The sequence below is a fragment of the Hippocampus zosterae genome, chromosome 14, assembly GCF_025434085.1.
Source record: "Hippocampus zosterae strain Florida chromosome 14, ASM2543408v3, whole genome shotgun sequence".
Taxonomy (NCBI): Eukaryota; Metazoa; Chordata; class Actinopteri; order Syngnathiformes; family Syngnathidae; genus Hippocampus; species Hippocampus zosterae.
In genome coordinates this window covers 9707788-9734337 of record NC_067464.1, presented here as the reverse complement: position 1 = coordinate 9734337, position 26550 = coordinate 9707788, and the positions used below count along the sequence as shown (strand labels likewise).

The following is a 26550-nucleotide window of genomic DNA, read 5'->3' as shown; positions in this document are numbered from 1 at the left end:
CCATGAGAAATTAACAGACCCATTAACCATGTACCTGAATGACTCAAATCCTGATCTCACTGAAATCAATTTTTTTCTATTCAATAATCGAACTGCTTTTAAATTGCATCGGTTGTATGTACAGGTATAGTGATGATTCAGAATCACCTTTTATTGGAGTGATGCACATCCAAACACTGTTTTACCATTGGCTGCATTTTTTTTCCAACCAGAATCAGCAAAAGGGACAACACGTTATTTTATTACAGCTGGCTTTGAAATTGAAATGTAAATTGGATTAGTTCAAAGTCTCATAATCTGGTGCCCTTTTGTTCTGCCAGCAGAGTGAATTAATGGAATATTATTTCTCCTTGGAGTAAAAATGAGTGAGAAGAAAGTACAGTATTAAGGACGAAATAAAAATTATTACCGATATTTAGCATTCTTAAAAAGTTAATAAATAATTTGAATTGTTATAACCATACAAATTTGTAAATTCTAGTTATGCAGACGGGTTTCGTTTAGCACAATGGCACTAAATGTGACATAAAACCCAGAAAAATTGAGGAAAGTGAGACCCGAATCCCAACACTCCTCCCCAGTGGCTGTTGACCGTGAGTGGGCGCCCGTCTTGGTGCTATGCAGCCCTCCTGGTCAGCTCGGGCGAGCAGGTAGCAGCTATAAGCCGTGGAGATTGATGGGAGAGGTGGCCTCCCTCCCTGCACTGTAAAAGATTATCCGCTCACCCGCTGGAAACAAAGCTGTGATGGAAATTCGTCTCGCATCATCAGCAACAAAATATCTACACGTCCAAGCGGGAGTCTCTCATTTTTCATGGGCTATATATTAAATTAAAAAAAAGGGCATTAAAGAAAAAAAAGAGAAGGGGGAGTCTGAGTGATAGTGCTGGTTAGTATTTTTTTAAATGTGCTACTTGAATCAAGGAGATTATAAGGTTTTTATTGGCTGTCAAGAAACACAACTTTTTGCGTACTTCACCCGCTGAAGCTTGTAACGCTCTGATTAGAATGCCAGCCAAAATGAAAAGAGATGGTGCTTGCACAAAGACACAGGAGGAGGCACGGCGGCGGCAGACACAGGCTGCACAGGAGTCCACTCTCCCTCAAACGCACAAAACGGGCCAGCGTGTTTGAGTACAGAAGGTAACCGAATAAGCCTGTAAACCAAATTTCAGCCTCAGGTCTGGTGTCAGGATCGGGTTATGCTGCGGCGGGAGACGGTTCCTGATACATGAGACACATCAGGCAGTGCGTTATCTCTCGCACTAAGTGAATATTGCATTCAGCAGATATGTGATATTTGAATTTCCCATTAGAGGGAGAGAGGCATGGTGTTGAATGCGAAAAAATACAAAAATCCCAGTGATGCTTGTTCATTTGACATCAGAAAGCGTGAATGGGTCTTCCTAGCGATGATAAGGATGGAGCGAGTAGTGGGGACAGGAGTCGTGCCACTGCTGTACCTGCCAGGGTCACCCAACGAGTGCATTAACGTTCATAACAAGGTGAGCGTTTTCAAGCGCAGCTATATACAGTGTGGGGATTTTGTTTTTTGTGTGTCACGATGGAACAAAAATGGGTCTTTCGAAGAAGCTACAACCATAGAATTACCGTATTGGCCTGAATATAAGACGGCCCTGATTATAAGACGACCCGCTTTTATCAAGACTCAAGTTTTAAAAAAGACTTTTTGAACATCAAATTAATTTTTATACAGAAAATAATTACAGTACATCTGAAACAAATGACTATAACAATATACTTGAGAGAAAAAGCATGTTATTTTGCCTCATTCAACTCTAAAGTGCAATCACATTCTTAAATGAATGGCTTCTGGTTTTTGAAATGTAAATCACATCATAACTTCTCCTCATCTACCGGTTAACCTGGCCGATCTTCGACCCACTTTTCTCCAGATTGTCGCTACGTTTCTCAATTTTCTGCTCTCTCTTCTATTATTTTCTTCTCTTTTCCTTCTTTCCACAATTTTTTTATTTTTTTTTAATTCTTCGTGGCAGGGGTTTCACTTTGGCCTGGGGAGTCAAATTCAGCATTCGCTTCAATGATATCTGGCGCCATCTAGTGTCATGAATGGGTATAATGTCTAGACCACGAATATAAGACGACCCGCACTTTTCAGTCTTATTTAAATGCAAAAAGCACCGTCTTATATTCGGGTCAATACGGTGATCGTCTAAAAGGTCTTCCAAATTGAAGAAATAAGATGGAGGGGAATTAAAAGTGTCATTCAAAAATGTCTGTCTATCAGAGTGCCCTACGACTGAAGCTTCCGAGTGAACGTATTGTGTTGAGAGACTCAGGTGCTTTCTCATCTGTCACTTAGTTTGCTCTCAGTTTTCAATTTCCCATTGAAGAGCCAGTGCAACAGAAAGCTCCCCAACATGACAGAGTTTGTGCTTTGTGACGAGAGGTTGCCATTGATTTTTCCCTCCATTCCACCATCAATCTGCGAGAGGAGAGGTGGCGGTGGGTGCTCAGACAGCTGATGATGCGATTTTTAACTGTGGACCACCACTGAGCACAAGGCAAAGCGCAGACAAACGTCTTCAGCATTGAGTGGCAAGATGAACAGTGGGGGTGGGATATACTGATCATCTTCATGGGCACAGGGACAATAGACGCTTCCATTTGTATTCCGAGGGACAAAACCTGTCTCATCTCACTGGGGGTATTATTTTACACCTAAAGGACATTTTTAGCATAATGACAATCGCACCAGTGAGATGGTGCAACGTTTTAGCTTCCGGTCCAGACTCTAGAGTCCCACAATGTGGCAGTTCAGAACCAGACGCAAGCAGAATTCTCAAGGTGGGGAAGTATGATTTGCAAATGGAAAGCACAAAACATTTAGTCGGAAATGCTACATAAACATAGCGCTAAATTAAGTGGGAATTTTACAAATTGCCACACTGTAAAACCTGATGTGTTAGTTCAACTCAAATCGTTCAAGGAAACAGATTACAGTGATTCATTTAAATTTAATACAGTAACTCAAACAACTTTAGTATTAAGTTTAAGTTAGCATTACAATGTTGTGGTGAATTTACTTAATTTTACTTGATCAAATAGCTGCACAAAATAAAATCATCTGGATCCAGATACAAATCTTTTAAAGTCGATGTAGCGCCAACCCAGCCGCCCTCTCACATCGACAAATGACCTTGGATGGCGAAAAAGTTATATGAACAAAATCTCCACCCCACAAATGAAGGTGTTTCATTTGGGAAAGACTTACATATATAATCTAAATTAGTGGCTGGTTAAAATGCTGAGTGGCTAATAACTCTTGGAAACCAGTAGTCACGGTAACTGGTGACCAAAGCAGTAAATGTCAAGCCCTGTTTATCCATGACAACATTCAACTCTAAATCTCTACAATACACATAGCAGTTCACAAACATTATTTCTTTAAATAACATGACAAACACCCAAAAACCTGAAATAAACCACTCACTGAGATGTTTATTATTTATTGCCGAAACCCACTGTCTTTTGCTAGCTGTGCTGGGTATAGTCAGAGATAGCCATGTAGGAAGTGGTGAATAACAGTTATTTCCAGCAAACACTTCATGATTATCCCAATGAGATATGCTGCATAAATTACGCATGGCAAGGGTGATTGAATTTTACCACTGTTGTATCTTTTTCAACATCTAGTGAATCTGTGCAGGCTTTCTGGGGAGGCGTAATCCTCTGTAGATCATTTGCAAAGCAATTAGGCATGCCTTCACTACTATTAAATACTAAGATAAGAGCCCATACGATAAGATACGATTTGTACTCCATATCAAACTGGGGTGGCTGCCTAGGAGCCCGGCTATCACGGATATATATATACAGTGTATATATATATACACACTGTATATATATAAATCTCGGTCAATTATAATGTGCTAATGCTGTCTGTCATGACACTTGGGTTGTGTCCTCAGAGCTAATCCTTGGTTAAATGACAGGTAATTATGCACCACTTCATTCGCAGCCCCCTTATTCACCGCAATGTTTAATGTTGATGTAGACATTGCATTGAACAAGACAAATATATAAATAGTTGTGGCTGCCAAGAAAGCAGGAGATAATGTAAGGTTTATTGATTTGAGCTGGAGCAGCCACAGGAAACTCCAGAGACCATACTATATGTTGCATTTCACAGCAAGAACGGCGCCCAACACTTTGAAACCCAAAGTGAGTTGAACCGAGTGACCCACAACATGCATTTGTCAGCAGGAACCAGAGGGCGTCGCTTGCATGTGTTTCTAGTGTCACCACGCACTACACCGCCGAACAAATGCCGCTGACAAGAAAGGAGCCTCCCAAAAAAAAAAAAAAAAAAGGAAAGATATTCTTGCACTGACCTGACCTGTGACCCCGGGGGAGAAAGAGAGGAGGTTCAAACAGAGTTTATGACAGCATGATCTCTCGTCTTCCTCATCAGCCTTGCACCCACGGGTGGACACGAGGAGCCACAGCGGTGGCGGAGCAGACAGAGTAGGCATCACTCATTTACTCGCCTCCTAGGTGCCTTTGTCAGGTGATTGCTGGCGGAAAAAGGAAAACAGATCAATACATCTCCCATGGGCCTGACAGGTAATCTTTACCTGAGATGAAATATGAGCCGTACCAGCCTGCTGAATTCCTTAACTGTAACAGGGCAATTGACAGGCTGCATGGAAGGCATTTCCCGGCTGCCGGAAATTCATTTTGGGGCAAACGGTTTGGCTAAAAGGTTGTTATTTTGACTACTAATTAACATGGTGGCAGTGAGGTATCCTGCTACTAATGGAAATTTATCTCAGCCAATGTGTCTTCCTACCTTGTCGATGTCTTGGCAGCAAACATGGACCGACTGATAAGACACGGGTGAGAAGCTCTCCTTAAACAGAGTTAATGCATCGAAGTCATTTATGTCTTTATCAAAACCTTTTTTTTTTGTTGGTGTGACAAACATGCTACATAGTCGGTGACGTTTGTGAGGGGCGGACAACAAGAGACATTCATTTCGATGAGTGTGCGAACGAAGCATTTATAAATGTCACCCTTGTCTCATGTAAAGCCATCACAGATAGATTTTCCATGATGTGCAACTCATTTTAATAGTCAAATCTCATTCAGCTAAAGGCTAACTCTTCCTTTTAATGAAGCTCATGGGAGGGTTGCTGGTCCAAGACTCTGTCAAATAATTCCAGATCCCAGTTAGTTGTGATCATGTGCTGATGTTTTCATTTGGAAATTGTCCCTATGGAGATAATGTCCTTAATTGTTTTAATTGGAACATTTACACCAAAGTCTCTATTTTTGTGATGGGTGTAAATTCTTAGGGTGTGCATTGAAACCAAATTTCTTAATTTCACTGTTGTCACGTTGAGAGGTGGTGGTGGACCCCAAAAAGCAAGCAGGAGGGAGGAGCAGGGTGAACTTGACGAATTGTATTAAAACACAGAGAAAACTAAATCCTAAACAAAACAAAGTCCTGAAAACAAAACAAATCCAAAGTAACAAAATAAAAACATGGCAGACGCTAAAAACTCTCAATAACAGAAACATGACTGAAACAAACCTGAAAGCAGCAAACAAGCAACAATGACACCGAGTGGTCGTGCCGGGAGTCCTTTTAAAGCAATAATTGCATAACGACCAACAGGTGTGCAGCTGCAGGAGAGCCCTACAGTGCCACCTGTTGGTCACTAACAGAATCATGAAGTACAGGCCAGCACATCTACAACAGAGAGGGCTGCGCTGCTGTGGGTGTGGTCACCACCGATTTCAAGCTTGGCAAATCCTGTCATTCCCTTTTAATTAACATGCTAATTGAACACTAGAGTCTTTACATGGTGGATGCACATCTACACCATGAAGTGAAATGAAATATCTGACTTAAATGTTTTGTCTTGGTTCCTCTGCTTCAAACAAGCCGTGAACTCTTGGATCATTCTAGTTCACTCCCAACATGGTTTGGTCCCACTTTAGTACATCGAAAAATGTTTTCACCAGAAGATCCCAATGTGATTCCATACTATGATTGTTCCTGCCAGCTGAACCTGGGCTCACCACCACTCACCCATTTTTCATATGCTTATATTTTATATTTATATTTATTTATATACTTTTTGTCTTCCACTTTCTCCTTTTCATAATTTTGCTGCTGTAGATTGGGAATTTTTCCATTGTGAGACAAATAAAGGTTTTCCTATCTTATCTTATCTGATCTTATGCGCTTGACTCCCGAGCAGGTGTGCTGTACATTTTTCAGCATATGTTGCTTGTTTACTAGACTGACTGCTTCTCCTCTCAGCGGACGCTCACATTGATCTTTTAATGCATCCGATGCCGAGGGAGACAAGGAAACGATACCCTCTGTAAAATGTCTCCTTTCCTTTGGGCTCATTTGTCGGCTGCACAGTTCCAGAGGCAACATCCCAACGTTGCTGGAAACGGGCCGTTCAAACACATTCGCGGCTGGCCTTGAACTTAAATACGTTTGGGTGCATTTGAATATGGAAGGTAGGCTGAAGAGAACAGAGGCAGCCCTCCGAGGACCAGAACGACACTCTCTCTCTCTCTGTTGTGATAATGAGCAGCTTAGTTTAAAAAAGGAGGCTCGTACATTCTGTGGCGCTCCAGCCTCTCTCAACCCTGCAGCAACATTCTGATGGGCTCAAGACAAGCCACACAGCCTCACCGGAGGATCCCGAAAGTGTCGTACTGACAAATGATGTGACACAAGAAGGGACATGATTGTAAGAGGGTGTGTTAGCAGGGGGTCTCTGTGTGTGGAGCCACAAACTCTCCAGTCCAGCGAAGAGGACCCAGCATGTCGAGGCCTTAACAAGGCTTGATTGCATTTCCATCTCTCATGCTTAATAGACCTGGAATTGACTGCTGATTGGAAATGCAATTATGCCATTTAAGTGTCTTCTTTTGTCGTAAAGTTAGTCAGCAAAAAAAAAAAAAAAAAGTTTTCCGGCACCGTTGCTGTTTGACGTTTGTCATTTTTGTCCGTGGCTCCAGTGTTCACGGTTCCTCAGTTTTCCTATGACATAAAGACAAACTGTACCCGAGAACTGCCTGCCAGATTAAAGTCTTGTGGCGCTATGGTCTTCTCCCAAGCTTGAAAAAAAAAGAAAGCATGAAAAATGATTTGAAAAATACAAAAGAACATTTTCCTGTTAGACCGATTCAATGCACAGCCTCTACTATAAAAATGAATTTCATTGCTCCCTACTTTAGGTATGTTGAAATAATACTTTGAAGCAGTCCTTTGCTAATAGGTTAAATATTAATGAGGTTTTGGTCAAGTGAGCCAAATCCAATTTGGCCCCGTATGACTCGTGGTCATGGTTATTAAAAGGCCAATCGGTACTGCAGCCCGTGGCTTAACTCCCCGTCTTCCAGTTGGGCTATGCAGAAAGCCGTGTGTTTTTAACTTCACCCATCACACATTCACATTTCCCTGACGCTCGCTTTTTAAACATTCTCTCTCGGCGCTCACCTCTAAAGCCTTCTGTCTACAAAAGAGAGCCAATTTCAGCAGAATCTGTCCTGCCATTCCCAACTCTCTTCCTCCACTGCGACAAATCTTTACCGATCTCTCTCTCTCCGCCCCAAAATAAAGTTAGCATGGGTTGGACAAGACATTTGTGAGGAAGGCGGAGAGCAGAGGACAAGCGAACTCGAAGTGACATTGTGGCGGTGGGCTGTCTCAAAGGATTAGGCATTACAGCGTTCACTGGCATGTGCTTGTGCTCGCTCCCATTATATTTGCTTGTGCCTCTTTCCAGATGACTTCTCCCCCAAACCGATCCGGCGGGCAAGATAATTGATTAATATTACTTGAGGGAACGATGACTAACCGTTGCTGAGGTTCAACCCAAACATTTGGCTACAACGAGGCAGTGTGGTCAAGCGTCTGGATCAAAAACAAAAAAAAAAGGGAGCAGTTTTGATATTTTGCACACACAAACGGCTGGGAACATTCAGTCAGTAAGCAAGCTTCAATTTCAGGCCAACATGGAACTACTTAATATTTAGTCAGCAATATAAGATTGCAAAAAAATGTGCTGGCCTCTCACAGTATGACATCATCAGGGACTAACTGCATACAGGTTCTTTAAGTACCCCCACTGCTCATGTATGTGTATTGACATTTTGAGAAAATAAAAATGATTCTCGTTCAACAGCTTATGAACCGTTTGCATGCATGTGAAGATGATTATTGGGGTCTTTAAAAAGATAAATGTGAATAATAAGATTATCTACACACTCAACTAATTTTACATCAAGGTCACGGAAGACACTGCGAGGGTTTTTTGGGCAGTGGGATGAGAATTACAGGACATGCATTTATTGTGGGTGATAATAGGAGTTTGAATGGAACCATCTTACCATCTTAATAAGCTCCCGTGTGATGCTCTTTAAAAACAATCATTACAGGCCTTCCTGGAGCGCTCGCATCCCCCCTGTTTATTAATCAGCTAATTACACATTGACAGTCATGGACTTGCTGATTCCCACACTTAAATGGACAAGATCTTTAATGATTAAGTCGTGTCTGTGGCTCCCCCTCCCTCTCTCTTTCTTTACCAGAGAGCAAAAAGCCATGAAAACAGGACATTAGAGTGGGTTTTGAGGGTTTGCTCACAAGTGATTGGCAAGCTAATTAAGTGTAATTCCCTCAGTCAATGTTGGTTGTAAGTTTGCATCTGACTGATTAAATACAGATATAAGCATAGAAGTCCATGAGAAAATTATTGCATGTGTTTGAGATATGCACATTGCTTTGGCCATTTTTGAAATATTGATATTTTGTATATATTGTGAAGCTCCAACACACACACACACACACACGCGCGCTGGATGTTGTGTTGTCCAATAATACTTATCGGTAACTGCATTTCTACTCGACATATTACTAACTGTGGATAAAAAGCAAAGTATGAGGTGTTGCACATGAGCTCAAGTACAAAGTACTATAACAATTTTTTTATAATTTCATACGAATACAGTATATACGAGTGACTAAAAAGCAAAGTTTGGAGAGTATCTCGCTGAAATCCAAAGTGTAGTCAATAAATAGTGAGGTAATTGACAAAGACATCTCAAATATCCACACTCCTTCCTTTATTTATCGACAATTTCATCTCTTGGTATTATGATAGCTATAGTGTTATGGGCTTCTTCCTTGACCAACATGTTATGTTATTTGTGATTCAATAGAAAATATTACAGTACTATATATGTGACGGCTCAAAACATTGTTTCCAGATACTAAGGATCACATTTTTTCAAGTTGAAGAATGTGCGGGGGTCAATCACCTGGTGTGTGGGTTTGAGTCGCCCGCTGTATTTATTTATTTATTTTTTTCGATTGTCCAGTTCAATCATGTTTGGCCGCCTCATACGGAGTGCGGCCGGTCTAAGTGCGGAGCTCGTCCCCGAGGTAGAACAAGCACCTCTGTGAAACTTTGTCAAAGCATTGCAGGCGTGTGGAGACACCGGCGATGTTGAAGGACGCAGGCAGGGTGCTGAGGGGAAGCCAGAGAGGGCGAAATAGTGCGGTGGGCTGCATTTCTGTCAGCAGAAGTGATGGCTGAGTGCGAGCGTTATTTGTCTTATGCTGCCACGCGGCCCTTGCACTAGCCTGGGCATTAATGAGAGGAGGCCGGACCACCCGGTAGGAACACGACGCGCCTGCGACGCGGGTGATCTGTCACACAGCCGTCTGGCTCGGGCAGGGAGAGACATGAAAGGAAGGAGAGGCGGCGGCACCAACTGATGGGGCTGCATGCCACATTGGCAAACACATGTGCTACTTTCCTTTATAAAAAGGTAACATTCAATGACTGAGGCTGATAACTTGTCAAACCAAATTACTCCACTCTGAACGCAAAATTCTTTCTCTAGTCAGGGTTCTTAACATTATCCCAGCAAGGAGCTTCCATTCTAACAAACCTATGTACAGTAAATATTCTCTAGTACGGACTCGTGTTTGCGCCGTCCAATTTGTCCTGATAACAGAAATTCCTCATTTGGGAAATGAGCATGGTACATGTCCTTTATGAACCTGCAAGTACGTTGACAAAATGCACGTGTAACAACACAATCAATAAAATACAAAAATATACTGTCCAAAAACTGTTTATATAACAAAAACTGCAATACAGGTGTATTCCAAAAAAATCACAACAGTAAAATATATACAGCATTTTAATGTTTATTTTTTTCTGTCTTGGGAAAAAAATGTGTATTTTGGATTGTTTTGTTGGATGCATTCTTTGGTTTATGACAATGTTTGCCTGCGTGTCATACCGTTTTCTTGCTAGTTGCAAGTAACTGTCCCGTTGATCACTGATGTCTGGTAATTCTTGTGCATACTGAAGGATTTTTGTTGCCATTTGCATTGCTTCCTTGCTGGATGGTGGCTTGTCATCAGGAGTGGAATCGATGCCTTGTTTTTTAAAGTTTCGTAAATTTGCGTCTTTCCGACTCCTAAGTGTCTGCTGAATCTTTTTAACTTTGTGTCCAGCCTGCTCAAACGGATGCATTTCACTCGCTCCACTCCAGTCGTTACAGCTCTTCTAAGTTTCGATGTGATGATCTACACGACGTAAGTAAATAAAGTAAAAATCTTTCGCAATTACAGTAAAACGCACGCCAATAAAAAGTCGCTTGCACGTCTTCGTTTCGAATCTGATGAATGAAAACGGCAAAGCAAACACGTTTCTTCGGTCATGTCGAGCGGGTGCTGCTTTTAAGTGTCGCGTTCTCCAGGACGTAAGTGAATAAAGTTAAAATCATTCACAATTACAGTAAAACGCACTGCAATAAAAACTCACTTACACGTCGTCGTTTAGAATCTGATGATCGAAAAACGCGAAGTGAATACTTGTTTCAGCGTCAGTCTTTTCCGTCGCATCGGGTGGGCGTTGCATGTATTTAAGCTCCCGCGACATTACATCTCCATCCGGGTTACGAGTAGTGAATTTTCGCTTACACAACTTCCGGTAACACGTAATATCGTAGTCAAAATATTAATGCATAGGTTTTTATTCCGGGTGAAGGATATTCCTTTCTATAGAATTCCGGGGACGGGAATATTTACTGGAATGGATGGAAATTTTTAACTTAATTTAAATGAATTTAAAAAAATATAAATTTAATAAAAAAACTAACCTATACATACATACATATCTATATATATATATATATATATATATATATATATATATATATATATATATATATATATATATATATATATATATATATATATATATATATATATATATATATATATATAGGTTAAAAATGTCCATCCATTTTCTGTTCCGCTCATCCCCACAAGGATCGCGGGTCGTGCTGGAGCCCATCTCAGCTGTCATCAGGCAAAGGAACCTTTCAGCCACAGGTGACAATGGTAATCACATGTTAAAAAACAGTTGCCAATTAATGCAAGAATAGTACCAGATGAGGTAAGGATGAAGAAAAGAGGGAACCATGGCAAATGTTTCATTCTATATCCGGTAAAGAGTTTTTGGATTGCGTTGGAAGGCTGATTGATGGTGCGAGAAAAGTAGAAAATGGCCAATTTGAGGTGGACAAATGGAGGGACGATCGAATCCAAACAGATACCTGCTTTAGATGTTCTTTTCTGTTGTCGTTTTTTTTCTGCCCAACAAATTCAGCTCCAGCGCTGCTGTTAAAGTGCTAAAAGGATAAAGAAAGAAGACAAAGCAACAGCTGGGTACCGCCAAGGTAATTCCCCACGGAGGGCCAAGAAGACACCTCGGGACGTAGACCATTTTCACTCCTGATTACAGACGCTCAAATCAAGTACAAACTCAAACAACAATCTACTTCCTGTGGCCTACTCCAACAAACACCGGGCTCAAGTGTTCACTAACAGCAACGGGGATCTCCATTGCACCTTCTTTTAAATGAAGACATTGTGTGTTGTTTTTGCACATTTATCACATCAGAAAGGAGATTTCCGAATAAGAACCGAGGGCATGAAGATTTGTCACGCACATCTCCTCGCTGTGCTGAGATTCCCAAGAAGGGGCAATGTGCAGCGTGCTGCCGAAATCAAGAGTGCTCCCGAGCAGTCGCAGCTGCAGAAACTGACACTGGACACCATGAGATGCTTGATAAATCACAGTGGACAGCGGCAATTACACTTCAGGCTTTGGACTTTTTTTTTTTTCCAAGATGGCGCCCGAGTAGGCAGCCTTCGGCAAGTGCTCTTCAAGAGCCTTGCTTTTTTGTTCTTTTTTGGTGTTTTTGTCTTTTGTTTTGTCACATGTTGTTTGTTGTTTCATTGTGCGGACCTGATATGGACTGTTTTCAGCGTTTTTTGGCCACGACATTCGTCAAAGGAGAAGCATCTGTGCTTGGTGGCTGCGCCTTCTCTGCAGCACGCTTGTACCAGCACAGATTTTGGTTGGGAGTAATGTCGGCGCCATTGACTGTCGATGCTGGACAGACCTGGGGCGCTTGTGTTTTTTGCGCCTGTAATGGGCAGCATTTTTCACAACCCCGTTTTGTTCAGTGGCTATGTCGACGCTGTTGGACAGTCGGCGTTGGTGCGGCTGAATGGATGGCTGCTGAAGTTGAGGATGAGGAGAGAGGAGCGTTGGCGCAGAGCGCTGATGCGCATTTGGAACCGTGAGTCGCCGCTTAGAATTGAAATGGATTTCCATGGGACAGGAGAATTGAACCAATCTCTTTTCGTCAATGGATGCTACAGCTTCTTGTTGACTTTGAAACTTAGCTTGTAGCTGACGTTTTGAGCATGACGTCTCTGATCCACTGGTTAAAGGAAACTTTGATTCTCTCCTCTTTCATCTCAAACTGCTTCAAACAACAAAGCGTGTGATGGAAAAGTGGTTATGTCTGTGTTGTGTCTATGACTGTCTGTTTTATGTTATGTGTTGTGTTTATTGTTTTACTTGATGTTAACTGTTTTGTTAAGCGCTTTGTTACAGCTGCCGCTGTTGTGAAAGCGCTATATAAATCAGCATGTATTGTATTGTATTGTATTCAGAATCAAAAAACCATGATCAACACGTCTGTGGGGAAAGGTGTCAGTCAGGACCTCATGGATGAACTGAACCAACACGTAAGCGCAAGGTTGACCGGTAATATGTGTGGCTACATCATCTTTTTAAAAAATCTTCACTTTTTGTTTCAACATACCAGGCAGTTTACACAGTTGTTTCTTTGTGTGTCCTGCGATTGGCTGGCAACCAGTTCAGGGTGCACCAGGACCCGCCTGCTGTCCAAAGTCAGTTGGGATAGGCTATCTATCTCTTACATATGTAGAGAGAGAGAGGGACAGAGCGAGAGCGAGAGATTATTTATTTAATTATTTTGTCTACTAGTAAGTAGTTCTGCACTGGAGAGGTGAAGGACAGAGTCACTGGCCATTCCATCATTCAATGCAATAAATGGATGCAATCTGTAACCAAGTAAAGCAGCGGCTGTTTTAAATTCCACCTCTTTTATCCAAATGAATGATGGAGCCCGGTACAGTGCACTGTGCAGCTATATTAATAAACATCAAAGGCCTGCGCCCTTCACTAAATCAAGGAACTACCAACATTTTTTATTCAAATGACAAACAGCAACGCTAGTAGCGAAGAACAAAGAGACGATGTGGAAGAAACGCCAGACAAATCCATTCAACCCGGCAGAAACACGGAACCCTTCGCCATCAATCAGATTCATGAAAAAAGGCAGATCGACTGGTTAATACGCGTACACAAGGGAATTGGCGTCCAAAATGAAGCTTCAATATCAGACGGTCTTGTTTCAGTGGAACGACAAGACCCTCAACGCCTGCTAAATGCAACATTAAATTCTTCCTTTGAGCTCTGTAAAAGTTTACAACTGCTGATTTTAATCTCCAATAATGTTTAAAGTGAGAGTTACAGGCCGCAGGTGTATCGGTGTGAGTAAAGTTTTACCAGATGATGTGACGGACGTTATTTTCCTCTTTTCCACGTTGGGACCCGAGTGATGTTCGAGTGCCAGAGGGGCGAACAAATACACACGTTTGTAACAAATGTACCTCCCAGCAAAATATTCGCAATAGAGACGAAACTAGTAAGTCACAATTTAGTGCCATTAAGTAAATGTTACTTCCCATTTGTCTTTGTGAAGGCGTGTTGGGACCACAGAGAACATATTCCATGAATGGCGGGGGCAAGTTGGCACGTGTAGAGCTCACATTAACAAATTACACCTGCCCTGCGCCTCCTGTGCCATATGTCAGCTGCCCTGAAATGAGAAAAGCGCCCCACCACCACCACCACCACCATCTTAATAGCCCTGACTTCTGAGATGTAAACATAAGGTCAAGGTCCGTTCCATCACTGGTGGAGGTGGCTGGGTGGACTGAGTGGGTTATAGTGGGAATGGGGGGTCGGGGGTGGGCGGGGGGTCTCAATTGTGATAGATGTTTTTGTGTTGGAGGAGGGGGACAGATAAAATGAGGAGGATGCCTCGACAAAAAAAAAAAAAAAGAGCAATTAGTTTATCATTACAGACCAGAATGTTAATTAAGTGAATCATCATTTGTTTGTGGATTTTCTGCACTGTCTTGTCCTTGAATAATAAAACGATAGAAATTCATGTTTTTTTTCTTCTGTTGATGAATCAATATTTTTTTAAATCAACAAATAATCAATTATTTAAGAAAATTTGAACTCAAAAATAGCAATTTTGACACAGAATCTCTGTGATCGGGATCAATATCCGGATCAACTAATCACATGGATGATCAGTGCCGGCATTTTAAAACCCTGATCGTAACACTGCTAGTTGTCATCCCTGCCACGGCTGCCTCATGTCCCGATTATTCAAAGGCTTCCGGTAGTTAGCTTTGGTACCAGAGGAAGATTATGACCAGTCAAGAGAAGATAAAACTCCTGGATGTGCTTCGGGGAAGGTTGGAGTTCGGGCCTTTTCAAACAGCACTTAGCAAAGCACACCGTCGATGAACCCATTCATCGTGTACAGTATATGCCGTAAGGGCGCGACGACGGAACGCTATGGCGTGGCTGCACCTCAAAATGAAAAATATTCCGGAGAGGTGTCACTATAATGTCAGAAGGCGAATCCAATAGTAATGGGGTTGGCGCAGTGATTCAGAGTGCTAATAGCAATGGATCAGCCATGCTACTTCCTGATAGGCCTGCTTAGCAATTACTGTTCTTTTTTTTTTTTTTCATATTTCATATTTGGTGTTAAAAGTTTGAGAACCACTGATCTAGTTTTTTCACAACACACGGCACTTTTCACTGCTGCGCGACAGTATTTTCGATACAGTTAATGCTTGCAATGTTTAAGGAGAATTTTTTTTTGGGGGGGGGGGGATCCAAATTTCAAAACACCAATAGAGAGATGACTGATGGCAGGATGACACACATTCTCATTCACCCCTTTGGCTTATTTGAGAACGCAGAAGCATCCCCACCAGGCGTGTGCTCCAATAAGGCCCGATAAGGGCAGCCTGTTGACAGGCAGCGAGTTCCATGACCTCAGCACCCATAAATCACACCCGGGGCACGCAGGCGCGTGGTGTCGAGAGTCGTGCAAGTGCTCCCTTTGAGTCTCTAACTTGTATAATCAATAGATATAAAAATAAATGACCTGACCGTTATTCCCTGTCTGCTACCCCACTCTAATAAAATCCCACTAATGCATATTTCATTTACTTTTATACTTATTGATCACCTGTACTCCAGTTAGTAAATCACGCGGCTATTGATCCCTCAATCGTACCTCTGTCGGACAGCACATAACCAGCCATTTGCACCTCTGATAAAGAGCTCAGCCATTCAACTCCCAACAGTAAATCTTTGCAAACTAACTTTTTTATTCGAAAATCGATGCCTGTTTAAACGTCCTATTATTTCACAGGATCACGCCCAAGTATTAAAAGTAATCCAGATAGATTTATGCAAAAGTGCTGTGGTCTGTCCCTCACTCTTTCCCTTTATTACAATTGGGCCGAAGAGGAATGGGGCATGGTCCAGAATTATTCGACCACCCACAGTCCATAATTGACAATTAGCATCATGCCGAGGAGAAAAAGCATAAGCTGGCTTTGTGAAGAGGATTTTTATGCATGCATTTTGATTCTTTTGTAAGTATCGAAATACCTGTTCTTTGATATGAGTATGTTTATTCATTCATTCATTCATCTTCCGAGCCGCTTGATCCTCACTAGGGTCGCGGGGGGTGCTGGAGCCTAACCCAGCTGTCTTCGGGCAGTAGGCGGGGGACACCCTGAATCAGTTGCCAGCCAATCGCAGGGCACACAGAAACGAACAACCATTCGCTCTCACACTCACACCTCGGGACAATTTAGAGTGTTCAATCAGCCTGCCACATGGTTTTTTTGGAATGTGGGAGGAAACCGGAGCACCCGGAGAAAACCCACGCAGGCCCGGGGAGAACATGCAAACTCCACACAGGGAGGCCGGAGCTGGAATCGAACCCGGCACCTCTGCACTGTGAAGCCGACGTGCTAACCACTGGACTACCGGGCCGCCAGTATGTTTATTCATTTCATCTAAAGTATCTAGAAGAAGTGCAGAGAACATTAGGAAATTAGAAACTCAGTGACATGGGGGAAAAAAAACAACAAAACAATGCAGCAAGTCATAAACAAATGTGACCTATAGTCCGAAAAATACGGTACAACGGCACGGCTTTAAAAACTGCAATGACAGAGGGTCGGGAATCCCTTACGTAGAGCCCCATACAAGCTTTAAGGGAGGCTTGTTGGTAGTCAGGAGACCCGAGTGACGGTTGATATTGTCCATCTCAATGACAAAATCGGAAACCCTCGCAGTTGCTGAAAGTGTAGTGGTACACTCGCATGACGTGCGAATGGGCAGTGTGGGATCGGTTCCCACTCAATGATGATGTGGGTGTGAATGGTTGTGCGTGCCCTGTGAGTGACTCGCGACTAGTTCAGGGTGTAGTGCATCTTTTCACCGGAGTTTGCTGGGATGTGAAGTTCGTTCAGGAAAGTTGTTTATCATTTTGCAATATCTTTGCTTCGCCATTGTTTTTCAATTTTTGTGCAGAGGGCGGCGGATTCCATAGTCATTCTTGCTCAGGTGCCCCAGAGCTTCTCGAAAAGCCCTTGGTCATACGAGCAATTAAACAACAGCTAAATTCTCTGAAAGACACAAGGACACAGAGTTAAAAAAAACTGAGATGGATTGTTTTCAGGTCATACGAGACACTTCTTAAAGGAGTAGCGATCCCCGAGGGTGCTGACTAAAAGATCGGTGACAGCGGGTCAATTGCAATTTTGGCGTCCACATCCAAAAGCAAATATATCAATTAAAAAGAATGAATCAAAAAAGGAGCGCAAAATGACGATCTATTTTCATCAGGGTACACGGCGCTTCAGGTGTGAGCAGGATCTCAAGATTAATAGAGCTATTCAAATGAATCAGAAAGGATTAGAGTCTCCAGGGAACAAAGTCAATGGCTTCCAAATCAATAATCAATAGGCCACTCACACCAATATACTAACTGCTGACACCGAGATCTCACAATTAAAATGAAAGCGAGGAAAGGAGGGGGGACGGGACTATGATTTATCTCGCCGCGTAAAATAAGTCAATAGAGAGAAGCTGCTCAGGTGCGAAGCGGCCCGAGCATTACCCAGCAATCCCGCGCAGCGTTTTCAGGCAAGTCCCGCTCTGAGGCGAGGGTAAGCGGCACACAAGCCCATTTTAGCCGTCATCACTTAACATCCAATCTCCCGCTGTTGCCGTCACCCCGCGCCAAACAGGAGATGACAGCTTTTATTAATATAATGTCGTTTCGGCGTGGATGCAGCACAAGATTAATTCGTACACTCGGCCCAGAGGCTAAACACTTTTCTGTCTGCCCTCGAGGGTCTAAAATCCATCAAGTGCGCACGGGGGTAAGATCCCCAAAAGAAATGGAATTTCGGAAAAAACAAAGGAGGTCGTTGAGAGTTTGTTTATGGCGGCCATTGGCGATTACAGCTTTGCGACGTAGTTCTGTTTTTTTTTTGGAGGGGTGGGGGGTGGGGCAGGGGCAGTAAAGCAAATGGTAGTAAGCGGGTGCCACGTGCATGCGCCGAGCTGGGTCATGTGGATGGAAGAAGCCACCTCGCTGGAGAGTGGATTTGAGCAGCTCGGGGAGACCGATTTAGCTGGCGCCATCCGGCGGGACACATCACAAGCCCCTCTAACCAGTCCCTCCCTCTCCCTCGTTCATTTGGGAGTATGATTTATACTTTTTGAAGTGAAGGGTCTTGAATCCCACTATAAAGGAATTAAGAGGTCTCCCCTGAGTCTGCCATTCAAATGAGAGCACGGCAGGGATATGAGGGCTTTTTAACACAGAGAAATTAGTATTCACAATGGCTCAAACTGGAAACTGAAGGAACCTTTCAGGTGGAGAAGAAAGAATCTGTTTGGAGAAGAACGCCCTAAGAAGTCAGGGGCTTTTCATAGCACTCGTGTATTTGCCCCTCATCAAGGAGCGCTTTGGGAAATAACCCCAGAGCGGGGAGGAGAGAGTAAAAGTGTGTGTGAAACCAAATTAAGAATGCGCCCGCCATAAATAGGCAATCAGTAGTCCCGCAGTTGTGAGGCCATAGGGGCCTTCCGCCCCCATTCACATGCAACAGTTCCCGGTATGACTGGGAGCCATGTGATGCTTTCACAAACATCTTGAAGAGAAACTTTTTTTTTTTGCACCGTGTAGCATTACAACAATTGCATTTTGCTACGCTGACCTTGAAAACTTTTGAATTAAAGTGTTCGATACATCCAAGTGTTTCTCTGGAGCTGACAACTGCCAGCTCAGACTTCAGGCTGAGACAAGACAACCATACAAATGCAACTAAACTTTCGCTACATCTACTTGCAAAATCTGCTCTCTAGTCTAAATCATTTAGAGCAGGGGTGCCCATTAGGTAGATCCTGATCTACCGGTAGATCTAAGACAGGTCCCAAGTAGATCCGAGGAGTGTCGAGAAGAAAAAAAACAAACAACCATTTGTGTGTCTTTGTACATGTTAGTAATATATTTTTTGTGTTAATATACACTGCACACTAATCAGTCTCATTTTCACAAAAAAAAATATTTAAAAAATAAAATAAAGCAGGTAAATCTTAAATTTGTGTGTGTGTGTGTGCGTGCGCGCGCCGGTAAGGGTAGATCCCGTGAGGTTAGTTGATCGAAAAGTAGATCTTCGATCCAAAAAGTTTGGGCACCGCTGATTTAGAGTTAGTCAAATTCAACACAGAAAAAGACTCTGAACACGTTCCAAGCACGTTACCCAGAATCAGCATAAATTAATGAATTGCCAATATGACGTCATTACTGGTCGCAAGAAAAGTCTCGCTCACTGTAGCAGCCTGTACTTTCAGCAGGGGCCGTGCATTTCAACCTTAGGCCTTCAGTGGCGTCACATACATTAACACAATAGCGGCTCGTCAGGCAGCACTTAAAGGATATCTTAAATGCTCCTGAAATTATTTAAAACCATCAAGTATGCACTCACAGTTAAGAGCAGGAAACTAAATTGACAGATATTGTCAAAAATAAAAAGATTTTAAAAATACTAAATAAAATGCCACCCAAATTACGCTGTGTGATCATAAACACGTCTGTCCAAAATTGCGCAATGTCGCAGTTTCATATAAGACACCAACCACACAATAACAAAATAAACTATTCTTTGAAAATAAAATGAACTGATCATTTGCATTTTGAGAATAGGCTATACAACAGCAAATAACTGAAAATGTTGAGCAGCTGAGATTGAACGAGTGCACAAAGCTGACTACAATGCGTCATTATAAGATGCAGGTGAGCTGATTTATTTGATACATTTTTGTATCTTTGTCATTTTATTTCGTGAGCATTAATACTAACAAAATAAAATAACAAGAAATGTAAAATAAAATTCATTTACTTACCAATGTAGTGCCTGTTCAATGAGCTGCAGATCTACGCGAGCGTCCCCAAACGTTTTTAAACGCACCGTAGCTTGTAAGTGCCCAGCCGTGCTCTGCCTTGGTAAAACAACTTAAATTGGTAAATCCAGTGGAAGGTCCGTCTTGAAAATTGGTGCAAAGTAGTCCTGCAACCAGATCAACGTCTTCGCCTTCGGCCATTTTGGGTCAAAATGCAACAACAGCTCCCTGTAGCAGGTGCTAATCCAATCACCGAACCCGCACGTCCAGTGTCGACGTCAACCCTTCGAGCTGGCCCCGTACGCAGACTCGTGATCTGATTGGCTATTGCAAACTGACTGTGTCCGTTCATTTACAGTGCACAGGGGCCTGCTCTGTTTAATCTGAAGTCCCCGAGCAAGTTTAGTTTACCTGGCAACACAAGCTATCTGAAATATGATTGGTTAAAAACTCTACCATAATAAATAAGTTATTTATCGAGTGGCTTTCAATGTTATTTTAAATAACATTGAGAGCCACTCGACTAAGTGGAAATAATATGACATAAAGAATACAGAGAATAATTTTGTTGACATATTTATGAAAATAACATTCTCGGAATATTCTCAGAAAAGTAAATTGAATAAATTTACTTTTCTGAGAATGTTTAGGCCAGCAGAGAAGGCCTTGCTGGCCCTGACGGGATGCCACTGACTTTCAGCATCACTTATTCATAAATTATCAAAGTCATGCAGCAATAAACACCACGTCAAACCATGTAGAGAATTAAAGACCATCTGGCATCTGTTCGTCTTAAATGAGAGAAAAAGCACACAAAGTAATGGTGTTAACATACGGTGGATTTCTCTAATTAACAGCGATCTGCACACTGGAGTGGATGCATTTAAGGGAGTCCATGTTCATCAATATATCGAGCTTCATCCGAAAAGAATGAATTGTTTCTCCAATAGGCCTGCGAGAAGATTCGACCAAGTCGTCAACGACCACGTTCGACAGAATGGCTGAGGTTCAACATAGGGCAGAGAGGAGAGCTTTTGGACAATTTGCCAATAGGACATCCTGTTACGAGGGGACAGAGGCTCCTAATTAATATTGAAATTGTCAGTGATGTTTACATGTTGCGAACTAGGGGGGAATGGTAAGGAAATACAGAATTGCACCTTTAATTAAATATGTCTGCAACTAAAAGAGACAGAATAATAAAGAGAATAAGATTTGAGTAAGACGAAGAAAAACAATCAAAAAATCGTTGGTCTGTATTGTTGATAATGAGGAAGATGTCTCAGCCGATGTAAGATTATGCATTCTGAAAGAAAAATATTATTTCATGTAGGCAGTGAATTGAACAACACGTTAATGTACCCTACTGAGAAGCCTATTCCTGTTGATGCTTGTGCCAGCAGGGCGGGGCAAACAGTTTAAACATGAACGACAGCCTGCAACAGAGGGCAGAATATGATGCTTAGTGGCCCCTTAAAAAACAGAAAATGGCCAGACATATGGCAGAAAAGCAACTGAAATTAATACAATGTACTGTACATATACTCACACCTACTACAAAACTAACAATGACCAAAATAGAATTTGAGTTATTTGGGATTTTCCCAGTCAGGATATATTGAGCCGTCTGAGAGAGCCAAAACGATGGTGCACAACCTCTCCGAGTTAGCCGTTCAGGCTACAGAAAGGCGGCTTAAGGGCACAAGTGATCATCTCTGGAATTGTGATGGGAGCTGCTTGCAAATGCAGGACAAGACTGCTGCAAGTCGCCCTCGAAGAACCAGTCGCTCTGTTCATCATCACCTGCACACACGCACGCACGCAAAAGGGCACGGTAGATGTTACATATGTGAGCATGTTCCTGTATATTGTTGTCTTTTGTCTGCTAGCATGCTACATTCAGGTATTATATAACCCCACAGAAGCACAAAGCAAACATGTTTCATACCTTCTCATTTCCTAATTGAGTTCTCAGAATAATTTATTTGGACATTGCATGTACAATATGTTCAGTTAAATTCACTTTTTCCAGGTAAATGTAGTAACCGCACCGTGATATGATGTCAACTTAAATATCACAAACACATACGACCAAATAACTTGTGAAAATGCCGCTTACGGCATTAGTTGGGGAAAAAAGGCAGCGGATGAAACTGCTAGCGCCCCACATGTTAGTAAGTACAACAGAGCCTCGTGCATTTGTGAGTTAATTACTCCGATAAGTAGACAGCACTAGTTTAGTCCCAAGACGGGAGGCTCCTCTCAGACCTGTCAGTCAGCGGAGCTGGAGCAGGCAGCATGCCTCTCATAGTCAAGGTGTAGTGACAACTGTTAAATCAGAGGCCGACTGGCCCCACCGGGGCTAATGAGATTAGCAAAGGCTTCAGCGCTCATTAACACGACATGACAACGTCTTATTAGAGTCGCCTGGTTGCCCAGCAAACAGCCCGTTGGAGCAAAACCGCCCGCTTTTGCTGGACTCGAAATGAGCAAAGTTCTGTTCAAATTTGACAGACGGTTGTCTGATTCGAACGACTGTAAGGAAGTTACCTTGCCTGCCTTTATCGTCGTTGAAAAGTCCCGCGTCACTGCTTGGGGGTACTGCTTGTTTCACTGCAAAGAGGAGAGCAAACACATGGCATGAATGGGGACACTGACCTGTTTCTTTATCATTGGTGGCATTACAGGCCGGTGATTCTGTTTAAATGCGTATTTCTAAACCCAAAGGGTGCTTAGGTCAAACGATATCATAGCATCTGAAAAGTGAACAATGGTCAGCCAAAAATGCGCATGTGCCCCGTCAAGCCAATAGTGAACATGTAGCAATCAATAATAACAATATAGTAGTCGTCTGGAGCTGGAGGTCGACATAAATGGAAGTGGCAATAAAGGCACAGAGCTCGCCATGTGATCCCTCGCCAGGATGGCAAACACAAAGGCAAAAGCAAGCGACTCTGATCCAAGCCACCGAGTGACATGCACAATCTAATTGAATATCCTCCGCTGTCAGCTCCAATCTAAATCGGGCTGCCGTTGTGGAGGATGACAGCAGAGTGAAACGCATTCGCCGCCCCTCCCTCTGGGCGTGCCCCACGCATGCAGAGGCTGCTTGCACACACAGCAACTGGACAACATCTGCTACGTGTTGACCGGACTGCTCATCGCTGCACCTCCGGGCAACACCGGTGTCTCTGCCTAACTCACACCTCGGATGACTTGCTCTGTGACCTTCCAGACGCTCCAAGGTCACGGAGCAATCAGAGATGCTAGTGAAGATAATGTAACCGAAGCTCAATATGAATTTTCTAACCAAATGTCGAGCAACCGCGGCATCCATCCATTTGCCCTGCACCAGTCCGTGGACCGGTGGTTTGGGGGCCACTGACTTAGAGCGCTTGCCATTTTCTGAGGTGGTACACGGTGTAAAATGAAAAAAAAAGATGTGATGCATCTGAAGGGGACAGTAGATCTTCTTTACTGGCTTGCATTTTACATGCTTTTCACCACCACTGACCTTGCAAAGCACTCGAGGATTGAGGGTCCTATATGTGCTGATCCATTGCATTGCCATATTGCACACGCCTGCCAGCAACGGCGAGATCAGGAAAGACGCCCGTCCAGTCTGCACATCTTCCTAGCCAGATGGTCCTGCATCTTCAGCACAAGAGACAGATGTGAACGGGTGCAGGCCTCTCCGGGGAATCTGGACCATGTCTGGCCCTTTCCAGACTGACTCCCCAGGCCACGGCGCATCTGTACCGCAACTCTGGAAGCATCACACTGGCTAGCAGCTGCAGCACAGCATCATCACAGGACGCAATTAGCGCTAAAACAAGCAAACCTAGCTGGCTTTGGCCTTGGGTGCTGTAGTTTAAAGCATGCAAAGATATCATATGACCAAAGTAACGGATGGGTCTTTGTCATATTTTCTTAGAATGTATTCGTGGAACTTTAGAGACGATTGACAATAGCCACACTTTAGGAATTGGTATCCACACCAAAAGATGTCATGAGATATGATGTCACTTGGAGGGCCATGTGAGATTGTTATGATTCGTGGGGACCAAAAGAAACCCTTTTTTCTCTTTGACCTCTGAAGTAGAGCTGAGAAACATTTTAAAATAGCATGGGCGGTGTCTCGTATAGAAGTCAAAGGATATCTAAAAGGATGCACTGACAGCCACCCGGCTATAAATTACTCCGTAACGGATTATGCCTCATCAAAACAAATAAGTCCTAATGAGCTGAAATGCCATAAGTCCACAAAGAAACAAAGGCAAGGGCAAAGAAGAAAATGGCATCTAAGTGTTTTGGACCTAAACTTATCCCCCCCATGGCCCCATTGTCTCGATACAAGGCAAAGAAGTCGGGCAAAAACAGTATCCAGATGAGCGCTAATCATTAGGAAATAATCCTCAGCTCCTGGGAGAGGTCGGCTAGTTTGCTCAGAGATTACAGACTGGCCGCCATTTATTGAGCTGGGCTCATTCTGCTGAGGAATAAAGCGGAAGCACGGACAGAAGGGAACACAACGCTGATAATGGATCTGCGGGCTCTTCAAACAAGCCACCGCAACCCAAATCCATGCCCTCTTCCATGGGTGTCTGATTATAAGGTTATCCCTCCTTCCCCGAGCTGCAGTAATTGGATTAGACTCAGAGATTTATGAAAATTAACTTGAGCAAACGGCGGGCAGCTTTGCAAACTCCTTAAGGAGTTTGCAAAAAATAAATTACAGCAAAACGGAGGGCCCGCAAACAGCCGCATCGTTGCGCTCCCTCCTGGTGGCAGGGTGGGAGTCGCCCCGACCTCACATCATGCGTGGCGTCTGACCCACAGGTGAGGCCCACTTGCGGGCCAGCCGGGGTGCCAGGTGGCCCCGTGGCCCAGCAGGCTGCGCCCGCCTCAGCGATGGAGCCAAAATGGAGCCGCCGACATCTGCTTGCCTTGCACTCGGGTGGCTGAAGGCTCTGCTGTGTGTGTGCGTGTGTGCATGCGCATCAGGGGGGTTGGGGGGGTGACCTTGAGGAGAAGCACGTTTGAAGCCAGCACACAACAAAGGTTAATGGAATGAACAGAGACCAACGGAATCTGAGTGCTTCAAAAGACATTTTCACAATGGCATCAGATGGAGCGTACACTGTAGGATTATAAATACTGCTGTTGTACCACTGTCAACCCCTCATCGCTTGCAGCGTTCTTCCGAATGGTTCACCTCCGCCTGGACGGAACCATTAAAGCCGCTCGGCCCTCGCATCAGTGTGGCCAGTCTACTGAGCAGCAATCAAGAGCTTTGGCGTCGTATAAGTGAGAAATGATTGACAGCGGGCTATGCCGGTCCCATTTATTTCTTCTCCGGAGCTGTTTTCTGTCAAGACGGCTATTGATTTTTCCATAAAGTAAGAAAACAAGTACCGTTTAGGGGCTCGGGAGGTCGGCACGAATTAAACCACAAGATGTAAAGCCTTGTGCCTTGTCCCATTACTGCAAACCAAAAAACACTTTGTCTAAAGATTTTTTTTTTAAGACAACAATCAGCTAATGATATCGTCATCAAACTAAAACTCTGCTGCGGTCGTTTTGATTACAAGACTCTCGGTCCATAAACAGGCATGTCTTTGAAAAACGACCTTGATGAATGATCAAAACAATACATTTGGAAAGATTGTAATGATATGATCTGAAGTTTGGGGTTTGAATCAGATCTGTAGCCCAGCCATGATCCATGAGTACAAGCGGCATCAAAAATGAAGGATGGATCGTCTTCCTTTTGTCTCACTTGTATGAAATTGAATGTTTTTTTTATTTACATGAATCAGAAACTGCCTAAGTGCTGAACATTGAATTATGATTCCCGTTAGTATTCATCTTAACTAAATATAATCGCTGATTTTCATTCTCGCAAAGTGTCACAAAGACACAATAACCGGTTCGATGTGGATTTTAAGCGATCGCATCATGTCAATCTGTGCCACCTAATAACATTCACACGACGGATTGCATGTCGGGACACTGGCACAGGCGCAGCATTAATTACAAAAGCTTGAGAAAGGACTTCATCTCAAAACAAATCAATAGCATAGCAAGTCACTTATTTATTTGTGACAACATTTCTGGAAAGGAAATAATGAGTTGGCAGATGCCGGAAGGCAAAACGATCAAAGATCCCTCCCTGGTGATCATTTCAGCTATAAGAGATGAGGATGAAGAGGCTCCATCATTCATTTTTAATGTCAACTCGATACTTTAAAGTGGAGCGGCATGAGTGCGATACATTTTTTTGGGAGGGGTCGGGAGAGGTTTAGTTAAGGACACACTGAATATTGACAAGCAGCCTGTTAAGGAGCAACGATATGGAGCAAATTAACAGCTCCTTGTTTGATTGCTTGGGGGTAGTTTCGCAAATGAACTTGACCCAACACCCCACCCCCCACCCGCTCATCACCACCTCCAAACCGCATGCACACACACAACTTGCCCCAACTTTGGCAGTTTTTTTAAACACTTCTTTAAGCACACACTTTAAACACAAACAATTTTAAAGGCTACTTTTT

General features: G+C 43.1%; 2 long non-coding RNA genes across 2 annotated transcripts in view; both read right to left on the bottom strand.

Annotated features, from left to right (window-relative positions):
• The window catches only part of LOC127614931 (uncharacterized), a 276974-nt gene extending 265984 nt beyond the window's left edge, over positions 1-10990 (bottom strand). The window contains exon 1 of the long non-coding RNA XR_007966751.1: positions 10853-10990. This is a non-coding gene — a long non-coding RNA (uncharacterized LOC127614931). The remainder of the gene's footprint in view (positions 1-10852) is intronic.
• A 9159-nt stretch (positions 10991-20149) lies between these two features.
• Positions 20150-24573, bottom strand: LOC127614935 (uncharacterized). The gene is made up of 3 exons (XR_007966754.1): positions 23511-24573; positions 22547-22609; positions 20150-21799 (listed from the first exon to the last, which is right to left on the bottom strand). It is a non-coding gene; the product is annotated as an uncharacterized LOC127614935 (long non-coding RNA).
• Between the last annotated feature and the right edge of the window lie 1977 nt (positions 24574-26550).